The following is a 21,932-nucleotide window of genomic DNA, read 5'->3' as shown; positions in this document are numbered from 1 at the left end:
CACCGCCATTACTAGTAAAAAAAAAAAAAATTCCAGAATCTATACCGCCATTTGTAAATGCTATAACTTTCATGGAAACCTATTAATTTACACATATTGGGATTTTTTTTAGAAAATACGTAGCACATTACATTTTGTCCTAAATTTATGACAAAATTAGATTATTTAAATTTTTTTACTGAATATGTTTAATAGCAAAAAGTCAAAAATATTGTTTTTTTTCTCAAAATTGTCAGTTTTTTTTGTTTATAGCAGAAAAAATAAAAAATGCACAGGTGATCAAATACCACAAAAATAAAAGCTCTATTTGTGGGGAAAAAAAATGACAAATTTAATTTAAGTGCAGCGTTGCATGACCGTGCAATTGTCAGTTAAACTGAGGCAGCACCGTATCTCAAAAAATGGCCTCTGGATGGCAAGTGGTTAAAACAATAATGTGATAAAAAAAAAAGGTTTGTATGAAATGTTCAGTGTGGTGTAACAGTTTTGGCAGTTAAGTTTTGCATTAATTATAGAGGCCTGCACATTTGTTCAAAATATGGGACATCTAGGAAGGAAAGATGAAGAGAGGAATTTGGTTCCAAATGAACGTCAGTCCCTCCGAATGAGGGACAGTTAGGAAGTACTGTACACCCTGTTCCAAATTATTGTGCAAATGATATTTTTCTCATTTACCTAAATAATTGATGTAAATAACAGTCAGAATAATTCTCATGTTATCAACTATTAAGAGTACAATTCAAATTTTTTTGAACAAACCACCTGATAATAGTATTTTTTTTAAACATAAAACACTTACAATGCACTGTTCCAAATTATTCCGCACAGTAAGTTTCAAAGCACTTTATAGGTTGTAAAGAACTGAACATTGTCATTTGTTGTGTTTGCAGCATATTTACTGAAATCAAAACCTATTTCAATCAAACTTTTAACAACATTTTAACTTTTTAAACATTTTAACAGGTCACGTTACATTGTAACATAGGGCCCCTTATTTGATAGCAGCTTCACAAGTCTTGCATACATTGAACTTGTGAGTTTCTGGACAGTTTCTGCTTGAATTTGTTTGCAAGATGTCAGAATAGCCTCCCAGAGCTGCTGTTTGGATGTAAACTGCCTACCACCCTCATAGATCTTTTGCTTGAGGATGCTCCAAAGGTTCTCAATAGGATTGAGGTCAGGGGAGGATGGAGGCCACACCATGACTTTCTCTCCTTTTATCCCCATAGCAGCCATTGATGCAGAGGTATTCTTTGCAGCATGAGATGGTGCATTGTCATGCATGAAGATGATTTTATTACAGAAAGCATAGTTCTTCCTTCTGTACCAGGGAAGAAAGTGGTCAGTCATAAACTCCACATACTTTGCAGAGGTCATCTTTACACCTTCGGGGACCCTAAAGGGTCCGACCAGCTCTGTTCCCATGATTCCAGCCCAAAACATGACTCCAGCACCGCCTTGCTGATGTCGCAGCCTTGTTGGAATAGGGTGGCTGTCCACCAACCATCCACTACTCCATCCATCTTGACCATCCAGGGTTGCACGGCTCTCATCAGTGAACAGGACTGTTTGAAAATTAGTCTTCATGTATTTTTCTGCCCAATGCAGCAGTTTCTGCTTGTGAGCATTGGTTATTGGTGGCCGAATAGAAGGTTTATGCACAGTTGCAAGACTCTGGAGGACTCTACACCTTGATGTCTGTGGGACTCCAGAGGCACCAGCAGCTTCAAATATCTGTTTGCTGCTATGTAATGGTATTTTAGCAGCTGTTCTCTTGATCGGATGCATGAATCTGGCAGAAATCTTCCTCAATGTGCCTTTATCTGCACGAACCCGTCTGTGCTCTGAATCAGCTACAAATCTCTTAATAGTGAGATGATCACGCTTAGGTTTTCGTGAAATATCTAATGTTTTCATACCTCGTCCAAGGCATTGAACTATTTCACTCTTTTCGGCAGCAGAGAGATCCTTTTTCTTCCCCATATTGCTTGAAAATGGTGCTCTGCTTAATAATATGAAACACCCTCCTTGAGTAGTTTTTCCTTAAATTGGGCTCACCTGCCAATCTAATTATCACTGGTGTCCGAGATTGTTTTCAGTGATCAAAAGAGCCCTGACACACAATGCCATCCATGAGTTAAACTGAAAAACAAATATTTAATCTTTGTGACACTTAAATAGAATTTGCATAATAATTTGGAACACGGTGTATGATAATATAGTGCATCCTATAAGTCATTTAGACCTGGTTCACACCTATGTGTGTTGCAATCTGTTGTGGGAAAAAAGTCAGTGACCCTTTCCAAAAATGCAGCGGCTGAAAACACATAGATGTGAACGTGTCCCATAGGAAACCATGTTTAATGTTTAATCTATCCACCTTCAGATGATCAATGAAAACACTTCTCTTTAAAGAAGCCTATCCTGCTTCTAATTAGTAATCTGCCTTTTATTTCCTCCATCAGCTCATCCCCCACAGCTATTACCTTTTGTATCACTCAACCCTTTCTCCTAGATTGTAAGTTCTAATGAGCAGGACCCTGTTTCCTCTTGTACCAAACTGTATTGTAACTGTAATGTCTTCCTTCATTTTGTAAAGTGCTGCACAAACAGTTGGCGCTATATAAATCCTGTATAATAATTATAAATGGACTGTGGTGAGTTTCTGCACAATGCAAAAAAAACTAAAAAAACACATAGGTGTGAACCAGGCCTAAATGAGGGGGCTCCATTATTTTTATTTTTTGGACCTTTTTACTTTATTTTCATCTGGTAATCTAGCGAATAACTGTCTCTGGGAGGCTATACTCTCTCCACCACTGTATCTATGGAGGAGCCATTGTTGCTATCCAGGCTGAACTACAACAATCACAGTCTTTGTTCATCTCTATTACATGGGGATGGGAAGATAATAGTGTACAGAAGGAAGATGACATTGTTTTATACTTTCTGGTCAGCTCACAGGGAGTGACAAGGGTACCGCATTTCTGGCAAGATCAATGGATATTATCTGTACTTGCTGAAAGTGTTCTTAGCCTTAAAAATAAAAACCTAATATGGCTACTATATTTTACATTACATTTTTGCTCTTGGGTTTAGTTATCCTTTATGATTTGTAGAGACAGAGAAATGTATCTAATTATGTACACTGATGTACACCAAAATAAGGAGAGTTCTTATGCTGGGGTGTGGGCGGAGCCAGGAGCTTGGTGTCCAAGTTGGAAGAACGGCACACAAAGTCCAGATAAAGGTTGAACAGTTTTAATTTTGTTATATTCAATATGAAACAGACAATTTGAGCAACAATCTGCAATCACTAGCACTAGTAATGTGGCTGTAGCAACTGCAGCAGAAGACTTGAAGTAACAGTTCCAAAGACTGTTGTAGCAGCAAACACAGTAAGAATAAGGCCTTGTGTACAGTGGGCATTTTTGAAGCTACTTCTAGGAGCATCGGGGTTTTTTTTACTGCCTCTAAATGCCCCTGCATGTTATCCTATGTGTCCATGCACACATAGGCTTTTAGCTGCATTATGTGCAGCTTAGAGGCAGAAAAAACCCCACTGCCAGTGCGTCCTGGAGCATCGGTGTTGTGGCAGAAAAACCACTTGACGTGCTTAACCCCTTCACGCCGGAGCCTCCCAGCTCTTTAAGGGGTTTCTGACGCCGGGAGGCCAGGCAGGGTTTAGGATCATCTGACCACCATGATTGGCTGTCACGGCAGTCACATGATCAGAAAAGGTCCTGATCGCAAGAAGAGATCAGGACCTTTCCATGGGACACCGATACATGTGCTGGGAGCACGCAGGGCACGCACTCTCAGCACACATTTGTTTACAAACAGCATGCAAATATGCGGCCACTCGGCGTCAAGGCCCAGACAGGGAGAGGCCGCATATTTGCATACGCTCGGCGTGAAGTGGTTAAACACATGTAAACATTCCTAAATGCTAGGCCCGCTTAGAGCTTGAGTGTTAATTTATTTCAATGGCCAGAATAAATTATTTATTTTGGCCAATTAATTAATTAACATCCAAACGCTTGACGCATGTAAAGGCGTGTAACTGTGTATAAATGCAATACACATTTTTACAAGCATCAGGTGTTTTATTGACCAAAGCGCTGCTGCCAGGAGGAGGCTTCTAGGGAAGTTAAAAAAAAAAAAAAAAAGAAGAGAACTTCATTGTGCATGAGGGCTAACAGTACAGGTGCAGTAATGCTGACAGTGGAAGGCACAGTAATATTAGTGATAAATCTTCAGCTTCAAAGGTATCATACTGGCATAGCCTACATTACTGGACCAGCATCAGCAAGAGGGATGGCTGACAGGCAGAGTGATGGCACAAGCAGCACTTGGAAGAGCTGTGCAGGTCCTATGAAGTGGTACCGGAGACTGATGGGTAGCAAAGCAGACAGAGGTATCCTTAATCTCTCCCCTTTCTAAACAGGAACTAATTTCCCTAAATTACACTGTCCCTGGCAAACGTGCTGTCTTTCCTTATTCTGGACACTTGCAAATGATTGCTAATTTATTTGCATTGCCCACACTAAAGATGGCTGCAGAGGTCACCCAGTGTTGCAGTGTCCCAGTGGACCACTGCTCCCCTGGTGGCACCTATAGGATCTGCAGAGGCACAATATTCCTCCCATCTTCAGCTCCATCTGTAAAGTGGCACAGCAACTAGCACCACCTACAGAATGCAGGATAAACTGTACATGCCTACAGGGGTATTGCATTTATTTTTTACTATTCAGTCAGAACATGTTTTTGGATAGGCTTTCTAAATGCACAAAAGTGACCTGAATATGAGATTAACACCCTGTCCATATTTATAACCAGAGTATTCCCTACGGCACTGAGAGGCTTTTGAAGTAATAGTTGATCTCAATTGGAAATGTTTAAATTTTGTTTGTTGCCACAGAGAAAACATGGAGACAGCTGTGTCTATAAACCATTAGGATACTGTTCTATAGAAATAAAAAATATATTCTGTAGACACAGCTGTGTTCAGCTCTCCCATGGCATACCTTCAAACACCCTGAGATGGAAAGGACGGAAGCCTATTAGCACCAAATATTTTTTATGCAAAATACAATCCACTGACACATCTAATCATGCTTTGTTGGGAAAGGAAAAACACAATCGATACTTAATTTACAAATGAAAAGAACTGATGTGTTTACAGGTGCTGACGATAAAAGACACAAAATCACCTAAACAGTTAAAAGCTACTCTGGCAATAGATATAAAAAAAGTGGGCAGCACAGTGGCTAAACGGTTAGCACTTCTGCCAGGCAGTACTAGGTTTGTTGGTTTGAATCCCAGCCATGGCACCACCTGCCTGGAGTTTGCATGTTCTCCCTGTGCCTGTGTGGGTTTCCTCCGGGTACTACGGTTTCCTCCCACACTCCAAAGACATGCTGGTAGGTGCTGGTAGGTGAACTGGATCCTGTCCAATTGTAATGGTATGTAAAGCGCTGCGCAAATTGACGGTGCTATATAACAACCTGAAATATATAATAAATAAATATATACACTATATTGCCAAAAGTATTGGGGCGCCTGCCTTTACACACACATGAACTTTAATGGCATCCCAGTCTTAGTCTATATGGTTCAATATTGAGTTGGCCCACCCTTTGCAGCTATACCAGATTTATCTCTTCTAGGAAGGCTGTCTACAAGGTTTAGGAGTGTGTCTATGGGAATGTTCGATCATTCTTCTGGAAGTGTGTTTGTGAGGTCAGGCACTGATGTCGGACAAGAAGGCTTAGCTCACAGTCTCCACTCTGATTGATCCTAAAGGTGTTCTACCGGGTTGAGGTCAGAACTATGTGCAGCCAAGTCAAGTTCCTCCACCCCAAACTTGCTCATCCATGTTTTTATGGACCTTTCTTTGTGCACTGGTGCACAGTCATGTTGGAACAGGAAGGGGCCATCCCCAAACTGTTCCCACAAAGGTGGGAGCATGAAATTGTCCAAAATGTCTTGGTATGATGATGCTTTATGAGTTCCCTTCACTGGAACTAAGGGGCCAAGCCCAACCCCTGAAAAACAATCCCACACCATAATCCCCCCTCCACCAAACTTTACACTTGGCACAATGCAGTCAGGCAAGTACTGTTCTCCTGGCAACTGCCAAACTCAGATACACCCATTGGATTGCCAGACAGAGAAGTGTGATTTGTCACTCCAGGGAACACGTCTCCACTGTTCTAGAGTCCAGTGGCAGCATGCTTTACACCACTACATCCAACATTTTGCATTGCACTTGGTGAAGTAAGGTTTGGATGCAGCTGCTCGGCCATAGAAACCCATTCCATGAAGCTCTCTATGCAGTGTTATTGTACTAATCTGAAGGCCACACAAAGTTTGGAGGTCTTCAGGTTTTGACTCTGCAGATATTTGGTGATTTCTGCACACTGTGCGCTTCAGCATGCGCTGACCTCACTCATTTTACGTGGCCTACCACTTTGTGGCTGAGTTGCTGTCATTCCCAGTTGCTTCCACTTTGTTATAATCCCACTAACAGTTGACTGTGGAATATTTAGTAGCAAGGAAATTTCACGGATGGACTTATTGCAGAGGTGGCAACCTATCACGGTACCACGCTTGAATTCACTGAGCTCCTGAGAGCGACCCATTCTTTCACAAATGTTTGTAGAAGCAGTCTGCATGCCTAGGTGCTTGATTTTATACTTCTGTGGCCATGGAGGTGATTGGAACACCTGAATCCAATGATTTGGAAGGGTGTCTCAATACTTTTGGCAATATAGTGTATACATACATACACACACGCGCACGTTTTGGATATCTAACACAAAATTGATCTATGACCTAAACTGTCGTAAACTGTTTTTATGGTTGTCTGTGTACCAAAATGGGAAGATATACCATCTTCCTTTGTCCTTGTGACCATTATCATTAAGACAGAAAGTAATGGGAAATCCAAGAGGTTACAGCTGTCACCAGAACAAGAGGTGAAGGTGAAGGTAAAGCTTCTAACTAATGGATACATTGGTGGCCACTGTATAGGTGGAGATTTAGAGACATTTCCTTTTACTTTCTGTTGTGCTTCCAGGACAGGAAGAGAAATTTTCTAATATGAAAATAATTACTAAAATATTAGCTGATATAAGCTAACACGCTAATATAATTTCAAAAGTAATTTACAGTCTTTTTACGTCTGCAGCTTCCATTACCATTGAACCTGGTGATCACTGTTTTTGGGTGACAACACTCTGTCATTGTCCCCCAATTGTGTTCCTGTATAGACACCCTGTCACATGGGCTTCCAATGAAAGATACAAGTGGCTGATTCAACACACATTTCACAAGCATTGTTATCACCATCAGGAAACTCTCCTTAAAAATACCATGTAGTCATCACTGAACTACATGTACCATATATAGACAAGAAGTGACTGCAACAAAGCTGCTGGAGACAAGCTGTGCTAAAAGAGAGGTGAAAACAAATGCAATTATTTATGCACAGTACTTAAAATGGTTCTAAGGACAGGAGTTTTTTTTTTTATTCTACTCAATGCATTAGAGTAAAAAAAAAAATCTATGGAGCTCGCCCCTAGCCCTCCTGTATACTTACCTGAGCCTGATCCTGATTCAGTGATATGCATAAGAGTAGCATTGCTAATCTCTCTCCCTGGCTTACATGCATTGGCTCCTGCTGCTGTCAATTACAGCCAGTGATGAGGAAGTGGGGATTGGGCCAAGCCACACCTTGTATGTGAATGGACACACAGAGAATGGCTTGGGAGCGAGCACGCATGAGTGCCTCCATAGCAAGCAGCTTTCTATGACGGCACTCAAGAGGGGGGAGGAACCAGGTGAACCGGAGGGTGACCAAAGAAGAGGAGAATAGAGGATTCTCTGTGCAAAACCATTGCACAGAGCAGGTAAGTATAACATGTTATTTTAAAAACAAATCATTCTCCCCTTAATCACTTAAAGCAAACAAAATAATAAAATTAACCTGCCCATACATTAGTAAAATGTTTGAAATTTTAGGAATGTTTGTTCAATTTTCTAATTATTAATAGAATAAATCAATGTTTTTGTTCAACTGCACTAATGAGCAAATTCCAAAGAGCAGAATAGAAAACTTTTCTTAAATCAGCAAGTTTCTAACAGTGTATATGGTTTTTTGTTTGAGAAATTACATCAATTCAAAATTGAAGGTTAAAAACAAAGGAAATTTTGAAGTACTTCCTAATGATTTTCATCAAGTTATCAAATATGCTGATAATTTTAGTACGAATGTTTAAAAATGTATTAGTGTGGCCAGCTTTAGGGTTTACATCTGCTTTAACTGTTAATGACTTTATCCAAAACTGAAAGAAAATGTTTTTGATATAGATACACTTTAAAGAGTAACTTTATTTTTGTTAAGAAAAAACACTCCCCTCTGGGTGATCAATGTAGATTGAAAGGATTTTAACAAACTTTGCTGCAGATTCCTACCTGTTTCTGCTCTGAAGGAAAAGCTGTTTGCTTGCCTGTGTCCATGTGTAAAGTGAATGTGAATGGGAGTGACTTTATAATTATCAATCAGCTGCTGCACAATATTCCAATGAAGAAAGGGGCAGTTTGTGAATTCCCTTAGATGTGATTAACCCTTTGGGAGTATCTCACAGAAAATTACATTTTTGTTGCAGGGGATGTCCAAAATCGGACGTGCATCTTAGTGTAGACTTCTAGGAAAATCAATGACCCAGTCACACAAGCAGGAAATTACATTTCTGAGTAAGTTCTGTACACCAGCTGTGCAGAGAATGCCTCCATGTAGCCATATTACATTGCATTTTACAGAAAATTACAGTGCTGCAGATTGAAAAGGAAAGATCATTTTTAATAACATGCACTTACAGTATGGCTTGTGCTGCAATTGTAAATGCCATGTTATTCATTTTTTATTTGAAATATTTTCCCATGAATGTGGAGTTACCCTTTAAGGATGAGTGCCTCTAGCAGGGGTGTCAAACTGGCGGCCCTCCAGCTGTTGCAAAACTACAAGTCCCATCATGTCTCTGTCTTTGGGAGTCATGCTTGTAACTGTCAATCTTGGAATGCCTCATGGGCCCTGTAGTTTGGCAACAGCTAGAGGGCCACCAGTTTGACACCTGTGCTCTAAAGCAAAAAAGGGTGGAAAGATTTGGGTCTTAAAAAGCACTTTATGTTCAAAAAGCGCAGTGCACTTCATACTGGAGTGTGGCCCAGTCATAGGAGGATGCTATGATGAAATGTCCGGTGCCACAGCCAAAGTCCAATCCAAGATATTATCAGCACACCATATTCAGAGAAACAGACAGGACACTTAATTATCAACAGAAAGCAACATTATAAGGTCATTAAAGAGTACCTGTCTCTCAAAATCAGGGACAGATAAGAGCTATGGCTTTTATGTTACTTTAGCTGTTGCAGCATATGTATAGTTCAGGTAGATCTTAACCCTTTGAGGACCGTAAGATTTTGGAACGCCAAAAGAATCAATTTTTTTGTTTTTAAAGTTTGTACACTTCAGTTGCTGTAACTAAGCCATTTCATGAAATAATTGGCAAAAAGCTAGATCCATTTGTTGTTTGTTGATAAGAACTAATATTTTGACTCAAACCAAAAAAAAAAGAGTTTTAAGTTCTTAATCAGATGATACACGCAATTAAAAACATGGGACCAATACGTCCCTTGTTCCTCATGAGACAGAATCAGATGCTATTTACAAAGCTAATTATTGCACTGTTCCTTCTATCAATATAAAATCAGCTAGTCTCTACACTTTAAACTGAATACATTTTATTCAGCAAGCATTTAGGAGAGTATGACATGGATTACAAATGCATACACTGAAGGAAAAGATGACACTTCTCAGCTTTTGAGCAATGTTTGCCATACTGATAAATGTGAACTAATCCCATCCTGTTTCCTGAACTGTTCCACGTCTTAAGACTCAGTTTTATAAGGCAATATTTGTGTACTGGGTCTAGCCTTTATGGCAACTGGACCATGATTTCTTTGTTTGTGCAAGTGATAGTATACCTGAACCATAATCCTCATTCTTGGAACAAAAGATGATAGTTGGCATGCTCCAATAATGAACATTATTATTATACAGAATTTATATAGCACCCACGTTTGCACAGAGCTTTGCAAAATGAACTTGAAACTCATCATAGGTGTGCTGGGTGTGCCTGGCCACACCCTAATAACCCCTTGTGACACTGGTGGAGCTTGAGGAGACTCAGGGGTTTCAATGGTGACCCCACCCATGCTCCAGGGGGCCCATGTGGCCTCCCTGTCACTGCCAGTGAATGAAGAGAAAACTTGTGGAGGGAATCCATGGACAGCAGGGGGTGATCAGTGCAGTGGGGAGTAATTTTAAGAACCGATCCCCAGCATGACTCACCATGCAGCAGCTGAAAGCCACTTCCCCACATCTTCCTTTCAGCTGCTGTATGGACAGCCATTCAGGGGATCACAGAGGGACTGGCAGGAACACCAGGGATTTCACACAAGGGAAGCAATACAAAGAGAACAGATTACTTTTGTTTACAAGTACATGGTACAGCAGGCACATATCAGGAATGTTCTTTAACATTGATAGGCGTGCTTACAATGATCAGCTTTTATTACTTGATTTAAAACCTTTATGTGAAAAGGAAAAACGGTTTGCTGTAACGGATTATAAAGTGTTAGCTGGAGCTCAGCATCAATGCATTTGTGTATTTAAATCTGCTAGTACATCTAACGCTCCCCTCCCCCAGGACTGACAATGCTGCTTTCAAATGTGTCCCTGTGCTAATTTTTCCAGATTGAGGACACTCTAATACTGGAAGTGTGTTACTTGCCAGATCACCAGGTGAAAACAGAAGGAAAAAGCCCCCCCCCCCAAAAAAAAAACCTAACACAGTTGTCATGTTCAGGGGGTAAGACCACCTGGGACTGTAACTCAAGAACTAGTGGGCCAGTGGCAGCAACTAAAGATGTGTACCCGGGTACCACTCCTCGCAGATGCAGGAGCGCATGCAAAGGGTGGTGTGTCAGAGTCGCAGGAAGGAGCCACCCGGTCTTCACCAGAGCCACTGGAGGTGTGGATGTTACGCTGTGTGGCAGCCCCAAGGTTGTGACTCTCTAACACACCCATGATGGCACAGTACAAGCAAACAGCATGCTGGAATGACAAAGGGTATGCACAGGACACTAGAAAGCAAGGTAACCTATTGCAGCAAGTTGGAAAGGACTGGAGGCAATCAAACAAGAAAAAAGATACACAAACAACAAAGGATGAAGGAATCCATGGACAGAAACCAAAGGGAATATAACTGCACAGCCAGAGGGAAAACATTGAGAACAAAGACAGGATCAAACAACACACAAAATATGAGAATATTCAAACAGCGGCGAACACCACAGGAATCAGAGGGGTCCGGCTTCTACATGGAGACACATTGCTTGAACACTAACACACAGGTGCAAAGGCTTAATAATACCTAGGTTCAGGGAGGATAGGCAGGAACCTGAGCAACTCGGACAAGAAGCAAAACCTGGTGCTGGATCAACATGCACGGAAGCGTGACAACAGCCACCACATCTAATGATTGGTAAGCTACAATATATTACATTGAACTAGTCAGGTTTGCTGCTGGACGGGGGGATAGGAAGAGAGAGCAGAGAGATGGGCTCATCGGTGTGCTGCTCCTCTTTTCACTGTCCATTCACAGGGTGGGGGTGAGAAGGAAAGCCTGTAAATGAAAGTGAAAAATCATTTCCCTTTCTTGCTAGATGGGTTTATGCTGAGTGACAGACATGTGTGAATATGTAAGTAAACCTGGTGGAAGAGGTTTTTTTTTATGCAAACTGGTTCACAAAACCATTCATAGTAAAATCCACAGAAATCTCTGAAAACTGTAGCTAGTCAAAAAGATATTTGAGATAAAGTCCTGAATGAAGTAAGCTCCTTCCCAGCCTCAGAAAAAACACAGCTGGTTGCCCTCAACAACATGGCATGTGATGCTACAATGTGTTTTTGAACTTACATATACACTATATTGCCAAAAGTATTGGGCCACAAGATTTAGGAGTGTGTCTATGGGAACGTTTGACCATTCTTCCAGAAGCGCATTTGTGAGGTCAGGCACTAATATCAGACGAGAAGGTCTGGCTCGCAGTCTCCACTCTAATTCATCTCAAAGATGTTCTATCGGGTTGAGGTCAGGACTCTGTGCAGGCCAGTCAAGTTCCTTGACCCAAAACATGCTAATCCATGTCATTATGAACCTTGCTTTGTGCAATGGTCTGCAGTCATGCTGGAACAGGTACGAGCCATCCCCAAACTGTTTGCACAAAGTTGGGAGCATGAAATTGTCCACAATGTCCTGATAGGCTGATGTCTTAAGAGTTCTCTTCACTAGAACTAAAGGGCCAAGCCCAACCCCTGAAAAACAACCCCACACCATAAACCCCCCTCCACCAAACTTTACACTTGGCACAACAACTGTTCTCCTTGGCAACCGCCAAACCCAGATACGTCAATCAGATTGACAGATAGAGAAGCATGATTAATCTCTCCAGAGAACACATCGCCACTCCTCTTGAGTCCAGTGGCAGCATGCTTTTTTTTTTTCTATTTAAATTTTTATTTAGTTATTGTACAAACCAAAAATAACAAGAACAAAAACACATAACATGTATAAACCAGTTCATAAATAACCTTTTAATTGTATTCCTATTTAATCCATTAAACCTAGCTAGTTCCCCCCCTCCCTTTCTCCTCTCTCCCACCCCCTCTCCCTCCCCCCCCCTCTAACTAATCTTCTTCAATCTGTATCAAAATCTCTATACCTTCTCAACATAAGGCTTCTCCCTTCTAATTTTTACACTATTCCCCTTGTTTTAATTAATTCAAGATATTTCTTCGATGTTTTAAATTTCCTCCAACTGCACCATATTTTCCTAAACTTTCTCATTTTATCCTCTTCCATATAACACAATTCCTCCATCCTCATAATATCCCCCACTCTGTCTAACACGTCCTCGTTCACCTGCCAAAACTTAGGAATCAGTCCCTTTGCCGCACTAATCAAGTGATATAACAATCTATTTTTGTATGTTTCCACTGCAGGTTCAAAATAATAGAATAAACATTTCCATGGGCCTCTCTGAAAATTTACTTCACAGATTTCCTGAATCAGTTGTGCTATATCCCTCCAGAAGTTCTGTATTTTCGGACAGCTCCACCAAATATGCTCCATTGCAGGGGCGGACTGACCATGTGGAAATTCGGGCACTGCCCGAGGGCCTAGTGTCAGAAGGGGGCCCCATGAGATGCCCCTGGTACCTTTTTCATAGGCATTTTTGAGTTTGGGCAAGGACACAGGGGCCCCATGATCCCCTATTGCCCGGGGGCCCCATGAGTTGTCAGTCCGCCCCTGCCTCATTGTACCCCTTTCTCTACATCCTCTCCAACACCACAGGGAATTTTCCGCTTGCTGCTTGTGAGCTATATTTTGTGTTATATACCATCTGGCCATACACTTATAATTCATTTCTACTGTGGGCATATTTGTCGCCTTATGTATTAATTTAATAACGATTTTCCTCTGCTGTGGGTTCATGTGTATTCCCAGTTCCTCCTCCCATTTTCCCAAAAACTCATGGGGGTCTTCTCCTTCCAAGTCCATAAGAATCTTGTAGATCTTGATATGTTTAGGGGTTACCTTACCATTTGTTAATTTTTCAAATGTGTTCATATCCTCTAACCCCCTCAATGGTTGTGTCAAACTTGCAACAAAGTGGTTTAACTGGTTATACCGCCATTCATCCAATCTAACAAATACATTTTTATTCTTTTTTAAATTTTGAAAAGTGCATATTTTCCCAACCTTTATAATATCAATCATATGTGCATTTTTATCTTTTATCCAACTCCTCCCCCAATTCAGTGTTCCTTGGTGGGAAAAATTCTGTTCCTACAAGTGGGATCATCAGTGAATTGAATTTCCATTTATTCTTACTATGTAATCTATCCCAAGTGCTCAATACTATCTTAGTCAATATACTAGTGTCTTCATCCAATGTGTGAAATCTGTGCGAGATCCCAATCATCTTCTCTAACTGAGATTTACTTAATACCCCTTTCATTTTCACCCAACTTTTCCCCTGTGAGTTAAAAGACCAATCCACTACATGTGATAATATTACAGCTATGTTCAGCTATGTAATATTGCAGCAAATATTCTTCATATTTGGTAATCCCATTCCTCCATTTCCCTTTGCTCTACACAACACCTCATATCTTATTCTTGGCTTATTATTCGCCCATATAAACTTAACCATCATATTCTTAATTATTACAAAAAAAGATTTTGGGAGTGAAATCGGGAGCATATGACATTTATATCGAATTTTTGGAAGTATTACCATCTTAACCAGGTTTATTCATGCAATCCAGGAGGCACCTCCTTTTAAATTCTTTTCAACTCATCCTTTATTTCATTTATCAGGGAGATGTAATTTATCTGGTATAAGCTTTTTAATGAGGAAGTTAGTTTTACTCCAAGATATCCTATTTCATTATCCTTCCAGGTGAAAGGGAACATTTTTTTTTATATTTTCCTTCTCTGTTACTGGGAGATTAATGTTTAATATTTCAGATTTTCCGGGGTTTATATTCAAGTTTGATATCACCCCATATTGTTTTAAAACCCTCATCAGATTGGGCAATGTTATTCTAGGGTTTGTGATATAGAACAACATGTTGTCTGCATAAGCAGCGACTTTATGTTCTCTATCTCCCACTTTCACCCCCCTGATGTCAACACTTTCCCTTACCTTTTCCAAGAGTGGTTCCAATGAAAGGATAAACAGTAGAGAGGATAATGGGCATCCTTGTCTAGTACCATTACACATTTAAAAAAACTGAGAGTAGGTTCCGTTCACCTTCACTGCTGTTGATGGATTTTTATATAACCCTTTTATCCATTTCATCATCTTTGGTCCCACTCCCATCTTTTCCAGAGTGTCAAACATAAATCCCCAGTTAACTCTGTCAAAGGCCTTTTCTGCATCTATCGAGAGTAATATTACCGGAATTTTTTCCTTTTTAGCTTTTTGTATCAAAATCAAAGATCTGAACCCATTATCTCTCCCTCCTGGTCCTGATATATCCAATCCAGCATCAAGTCCTTCAGTCTCGTTGCCAGGACCTTTGCATATATTTTAGTATCAATGTTCAATAGTGATATCGGCCTATAACTCACACATTGTGAGCTATCTTTCCCTTCTTTCAGAATAAGTGTGATGTATGCTTGCAGAGGTTCTTCTCTCATTTCTAGTCCCTCTCCTATAGCATTCATATATCCGCACAATTTAGGAACTAGGAGATTTTCAAACTTTTTCAGATACCTCACTGTATATCCATCTGGTCCTGGGCTTTTACCTACTGTTGTATTCTTTAAGGCTGAGCTAATTTCCTCTATGGTAATGGGCCTCTCTAGGGTCTCTGTTTTATCCTGTGTTAATCGTGGCAGGATGACCCCACTTAAATATTTCTGTCTACTTACTTTCTTCTCTTCCTCTCTTTCCTTTTGATTCCCCCCCACCCCCACATTATACAAATCTCTATAGTATTCCGAGAACCTCTTAGCTATATCTGATGTTTTATACTTAATTTCTCCATTTTCATCTTTAATTTTATCTATAAAATTCCTAGTTTTCTTATTCCTGAGTCTTTTCATTAGGTGTTTTCCTGATCTATTTCCCCATTAATATCTTTCCTTTGAGACTCTGTTGAATACCCTCCTAGTCTCCTGTTCCATCAATTCATTTAGCTCTTCTCTTTTCAATATTATCTTTTGATATATATCTGTTCCATTCTTTTTTTTATGTGTTTGTTCTAATTTATATAATTCTTCAACAGCCTGTTCTATTTTTCCCCTTCTTTCCTTCTTCTTTTCTATTCCTATGGAGATCAGTATTATTCTAATATAGGCTTTATGTGTCTCCCAAACTGTTGCCGCAGATATATCTTCGGTCTCATTAATCTCAAAGAATTGTTCAATTTCCCATTTTAACCTCTTCTCTACTTCAGAATCCTGAAGAAGCATTTCATTCAGTCTCCATGAGAATATTTTATCTTGCCCTTCCCCTATTAATAATTTCATCATAACTGGAGAGTGATCTGATACTGACATAACTTCTATATTTGATCCCTTCAATACCTCCAGCTGTCTATGCTCAATCATTATATAGTCCAGCCTAGAATATGTACCATGAACTTGAGAGAAGAAGACATAGTCTCTTTCTCTTGGATGGGTTGTTCTCCACACATCTACCAATTGATGTTTATATATCACCATCTTCAGAGATTTCAGACTCCTTCCACGTGACGCATCCCATTGGGGATCCAAACACAGATTAAAATCCCCTACCACCACCAGGAGCCCACTTTTAAACTCCAAGAGTTTCCTCAACACCCCCTCTAAGAATCTTGCAGGGTTTTTATTAGGACAGTATATATTAACCAATGTGTATTCCTTTCCTTGTAACTTTCTAAATACCCAGAAGTTTTTTGTCTTTTTTTTTTTTTTTGCCTTCACAGATAAGTGAACTGTAAAATCTAAAGCAATTAGAACTGAAGTAAGAAAGAAATGAATACAATATTGCATTGGTTAACAGATTTACATTATATAAAAAAAATTTAAATGTATAGTGTTGAAGTAATAAATAATCCGGACACCCAAAGTACAGAAGCTAATTACATAAATATATACACTATATTGCCAAACGTATTGGGTCAGCCCTCCAAATCACTGGATTCAGGTCTTCCAATCACCTCCATGACCACAGGTGTATAAAATCAAGCACCTAGGCAAAGACTCTTAACCATTTGATGCCCAGCCAATAGCCGTATGGCATCCGGAAAAATGCACTAGCTTTCCGGGAGGCCGCAATATGGCGTACTCCCGCACATGCAGAGCCGTGCACCGACGCGATCTGTCACCGGCCGTGTACCTCGGACATGGCCGATGACAGATCTGAGTATCGGCCCCATTGCCAGTACCATGTGACCTGCTGTGACCAATCACAGCAGGTCACATGACAGTTGTATACAATGGATGGCTTCATTCATGCCATCCATTGTATACTAGTGTCTAGCTGTGAATGGTCACAGCTAATCACATGCGATTAGCTGTGGCCAAATCACAGCTAAGCACAAAAAAAAAAAAAACCCTGAATGAATCGATGTCATTCAGGTAAATTATTATTATTATTATTATTATACAGTATTTATAAAGCGCCAATAGTTCGCTCAGCGCTGTACATTACAAAGGGAGACAGAACATGTGACAGAACAATACCAATACAATGCAAAACATGAGGGGATCAAGGGCCCTGCTCTTTCGAGCTTACAATCTAGGAGGGAGGGGGTGGTGGCACAGGAGGAGATAGCTGTGGGGGATGGAGTGGTAGGAAGAGTGGAGGAGGGAGGCAAGTTAGCAGGGGGTGAAATGCTTGCTTATAGCAAAGTAATTCTTTGCTCTAAGCAAATTGTGTAAAAAAAAAATACTGATCACTTCCCCAAAGTAGTACAATGTTACTATGGTAACATTGTACTACTTTGGACATAGTGAAATATGTAAAAAAAATCTTTAAAAAAAAAGAAAAAAATTTAATAAAAAATTTAAAATAATAAAAAAATAAAAAAAACAAATATATATATTTTTTTCACACTGTCACCAGTCAGTGTCCCTGATCACCACCATGCCAGTTATATGATGATGCTGTACTGCACTGGTGACAGTATGTAAAAAAAAAATAGTGAAAATATTTTTTTTTATTTTTTCATTTTCCGAAAAACTATGACAAAAAAATACAACTTCAAAAAACTCGCCATGCCTCTTATGAAGCACGTCGGACTGTCTACTCTGCAAAAAGGGGTAATTTGGGGGATATCTGTACTATTCTGCAATTCTTGGACCTCGAGAAATTAGATTGGCTGTCAGTACTTCAGGATTGATCAATATTCAGATCTATACCATAGTTTGTAAACTCTATAACTTTCCTACAAACTAAAAAATACATCCTAATTTGGGTTATTTTCACCAAAGACATGTAGTAGAATACTATGTAGTAGAATATTATTTATTTGCAAACTTTTATAACAGAAACAAAGAAAACGTGTTTTTTTTTCAACATTTTCGGTCTTTTTTTGTCAATTTAGCAAAAAATAAAAACCCCGGCGGTGATAAAATACCACCAAAAGAAAGCTCTAGTTGTGTGAAGAAAATGATAACATTTTAGTTTGGGTACAATGTTGTATGATCTTGCAATTGTCATTCAAAGTGTGAGAGCGCTGAAACCTGAAAAATGGCCTGGGCAGGAAGGGGGTAAAATGCCCGGTATTGAATTGGTTAATATTTACTCTCTGGCAGGGGGTAAAGCCTCATTTCACTTTTTTCAAGATCTACAGCTTATAGCAAAATTTCACCTCTAAACCACTTTTGGGTATGTTGGATGCCTGGTCCCACTCTTTGAGTTTTGGTTCCTACCAGCATCATTATTGTGTTGTGAAATAAAGGACGGAGCAGGGGACACAGGCATCTGACACACCTAGCTAACGTGTCACCGACTCTCCTGGAGGCCATAAAGAACACTTTAAAAATGAACAATATTTTCTATTTGAATCATTGTTAAAAATTCATTTAAATAAAAATGTTGGAAATATTTTGAGTTTAAAATGGAACACATTCTTTTGTTCTTATTAAAGTTATTTCCTGTTATCTTTCATATGCTACTACAAAACCTGATACAAGTCTGTATACATTGTTGATTTCTTGGTTCCGTTGCTAATTTTAGTTACTTTATGGTCTATTTTTAGTTTTCTTGCCGATTTCAGAATAGCAGACGCCGTGCTTTGTCTTGAAATACTCTCTTTTTGCACCTTGTTCTCTCCTGATACCACATCAGTGGTTTCATACGGAACGTACATCAAAGTGGTATAAAAGACGTTTTAGATAAACTACCACACCTCAGCATTGTAATTTAGTGTATCTCCACAAATAGCTAAAACTGAGAGCACCATAAAAGCATGAAAGTAAGTCAGGAAGGAAAATAATTTTCCGCAGCGATTGCGAGATGTCCTGGATAAGAGAACTCTATCTTGCTAATAAATTTGATATTTTTTAACAACTTTGTTACTAGCTAACTAATATTTACAGTGTTCACAATGGAATTAATTTACTAAAGGAACAGAGATTGTACATTTGCTTATTAAGAAAGGTCACATCCTAGAGCTTCTGCTTCTTGTTCCTGTGGGAAAATGGTGGGGGGAAGCAAAAAAAGGTAAGGACAAGTAGATACAGAGGGCACCTATAAATGTAACCTGTACCTTTGCCCAGCATGTATAATCAGGTAGACCCTTAATACTGCTAGTTATGAATAGCAATTCTAACTAGTGTGTGGTCTTAGAACAAATACATAGATAAATTATGTATATTGTATTCTTGGTACAGTTCTCTTATGGCAGCCAGCATTGAAAAGGGCTGACAATTGGCTAGATGTTGGTGCCAAACTGTACAAGTCCACATCCCATGCATTTTGTGCACTTTACTGTAGCTTTGCAAGATTTCCATGACATCTGACATCACATTGACATACTAACAGAATTCTTTGGCATGGAACACCATACACAGAAGTAGAACTTTTGTAGTTGTCATTTAGGCGCAGAATGCCAACACTTACTAAATTTGTAAGCCATCTTCCCATTGCGCCTCCTCTCTTTGGGAGCACTACAGAGTTGGGACCATTTCCTCCATGTATTCGTATAAAGTCCACAGCACTTATCTTCCATAACTGAGTATAATCAAGGTGCCCTCTTTAGTATACCACCCAATGTCCCTTCCATGCTACCTTCTAGATGGCACACCCATTTCCAGGTGTACTAGTACTCATATCAGAGGACAATGACTTGACCTAAAAGACCTGTTGCACCCTGCTCACCACTTGAAGAAGATCGTAAAGAGTCAGGGTGACTACAGCACTTCTTGCTGAGTTCTAATCCACCACAGAAGTGTCAGCCCTATAGAAGGCCATTTAGGTTAGCAACCGATTACACCCTAGTAGCTCTGGGGTGTTTGGTTCCCATGCCCCATATCACAAGGCCCCTCCCATCCTAACATTTATATGGGGCACTAACTCCACCCATTACATCACTAGAGGATGAATTTCTCTAAAAGGGGCCTGGCACCTAATTACCACTTACCCTATACTAAATTGGCAACAAAGCCGTCTAGTGACACACAACCTAACTGCACCTGCCAACATGAAAGCTATGACTGTTTCCTATAGTGCATGCTCTAAAGGCCTGTATAGGTAAAATGGAAAAACAAATTCAACCTCACCTATCAAGTTACACAAACCGTTACACAACTGGATATTGATTTTTTTTGGGCAGTCTCCCCCTGCACTTCTAGCATTCTTGCCTAGGCGAGAATGAGGCCCTCAACTGAAGCCTAATGAGATACTGATGTCGCGCCTTCCAGGAGGCTTCAGAGCAATCTCCACTACCATGCACACTGCCAGGAGAACTCCATTGCAATGTGTCATCAACGGGTCAGCTACGAGAACCAAGAAGAAACAGCTGCATTCTGAGATAAAACATGTCACTCCCTAGGGGGAGAAGCTCCTCTAAATAGACCAGCTAACAATGGACACTTACTGTGGATGGTATTAGCACTTTCAGGCCAGAGACTCTAACACGGTTGTAGTAGCGCACTCTTGCAGAAGGACCGCATCTTCCTTTTCATTTCTCCAGAAAGTGACATGGTCTGTCCCAAGCTTTCCCAATCATTTGACTTCATAACATTTTAAGGAATCTATTTATAGCATGCACTTTACTCCACCAGCTTGTTTCATATCTTCACTATACACCTTTTTAACACATTCTACCCTTGGTGCACAGGGAAGCCACCATACTTCATTCAGTAAGGTCTGTTCTGACTCCAGGCTCAGTCCTTAGGCAGGCCTTGCACCATAGTGGGTTCCAATATGGAGTCCCTGCCAGTAAGTAGGGAACATGAAGTACTAAGCTGTTTCCTCACTACCAAGGCCTCCATCACCTGCCACTATCACCTCTTCCACTGCTAGCTGGCTATTAATCCTTCTGTGTCTCTCAACCTCAGTTATTCATATCCCCAAGGGTTATCCAGGATACACTTTTACCATATGTACCAGTCTCTACAACCTGGAGGGTTAGATGTGGCTTTGGTCCTGATTTTAGTTCTTTGGGATACACCATGACTACACATTGCTTTCAACCATAATTTACCCTTTTACAGTAACTGACATAAACAACTTAAAGTTATTGTAAAGCCAGATTAAAAAAAAAAATAACAAACATGTCATACTTACCTTCTCTCCGAGGCATATCTCCTGCGAGGCAAACAAGGCGTTTGCCTTGGGTGGCATTTTACAGGGGGTGGCACTGCCCCCACGCAGAAGGGACACCGTAGGTGTCAGTGGCAGAGCTGCCATCTGGAAGGTGGGGGGGAACAACTGAGCCGAGCTGACATGCAAACGGTAGTCAGGTGACCAGCTGCAGAAGAGGATAGGGTGGTGGGTGGAGTGGTGAGCAGATCCAGAGAGTGCTCGAGGTCCAGGGCCCACTGTCAGTGTGCGCCGGGCTGTGCAGGGTGGGTGAGGATGCCAGCACAGGGCCTGTGGAGGCAGAGGAAGAAGAGGATGAGGTCAGGGTGGAGGAGCCCCCCGCTCTTTGTTGCAGTTGCAGCTGCCGCTGGAGATCCTTGTGGAGATGGGGCACAGGCTCAGCTACCAATCCTGGCACCAGATCCTGAAACCATTTGGAGAAGCTGCTGCTGGACAGGCAAGAGCTTGGAGGACTGGTGCTTCCTCACTCCTGTCGC

General features: G+C 40.5%; 1 pseudogene; it reads right to left on the bottom strand.

Moving 5' to 3' along the window:
• The window catches only part of LOC149467207 (uncharacterized), a 198,323-nt pseudogene extending 176,846 nt beyond the window's left edge, over window positions 1-21,477 (bottom strand).
• Between the last annotated feature and the right edge of the window lie 455 nt (window positions 21,478-21,932).

This window comes from Staurois parvus, unplaced genomic scaffold (genome assembly GCF_062004578.1).
Source record: "Staurois parvus isolate SC_StPar_1 unplaced genomic scaffold, SC_StPar_1.0 ptg000118l, whole genome shotgun sequence".
Classification (NCBI taxonomy): Eukaryota; Metazoa; Chordata; class Amphibia; order Anura; family Ranidae; genus Staurois; species Staurois parvus.
Note: the sequence above shows the minus strand (reverse complement) of the source record. Positions and strands in the feature narration are given on the sequence as shown.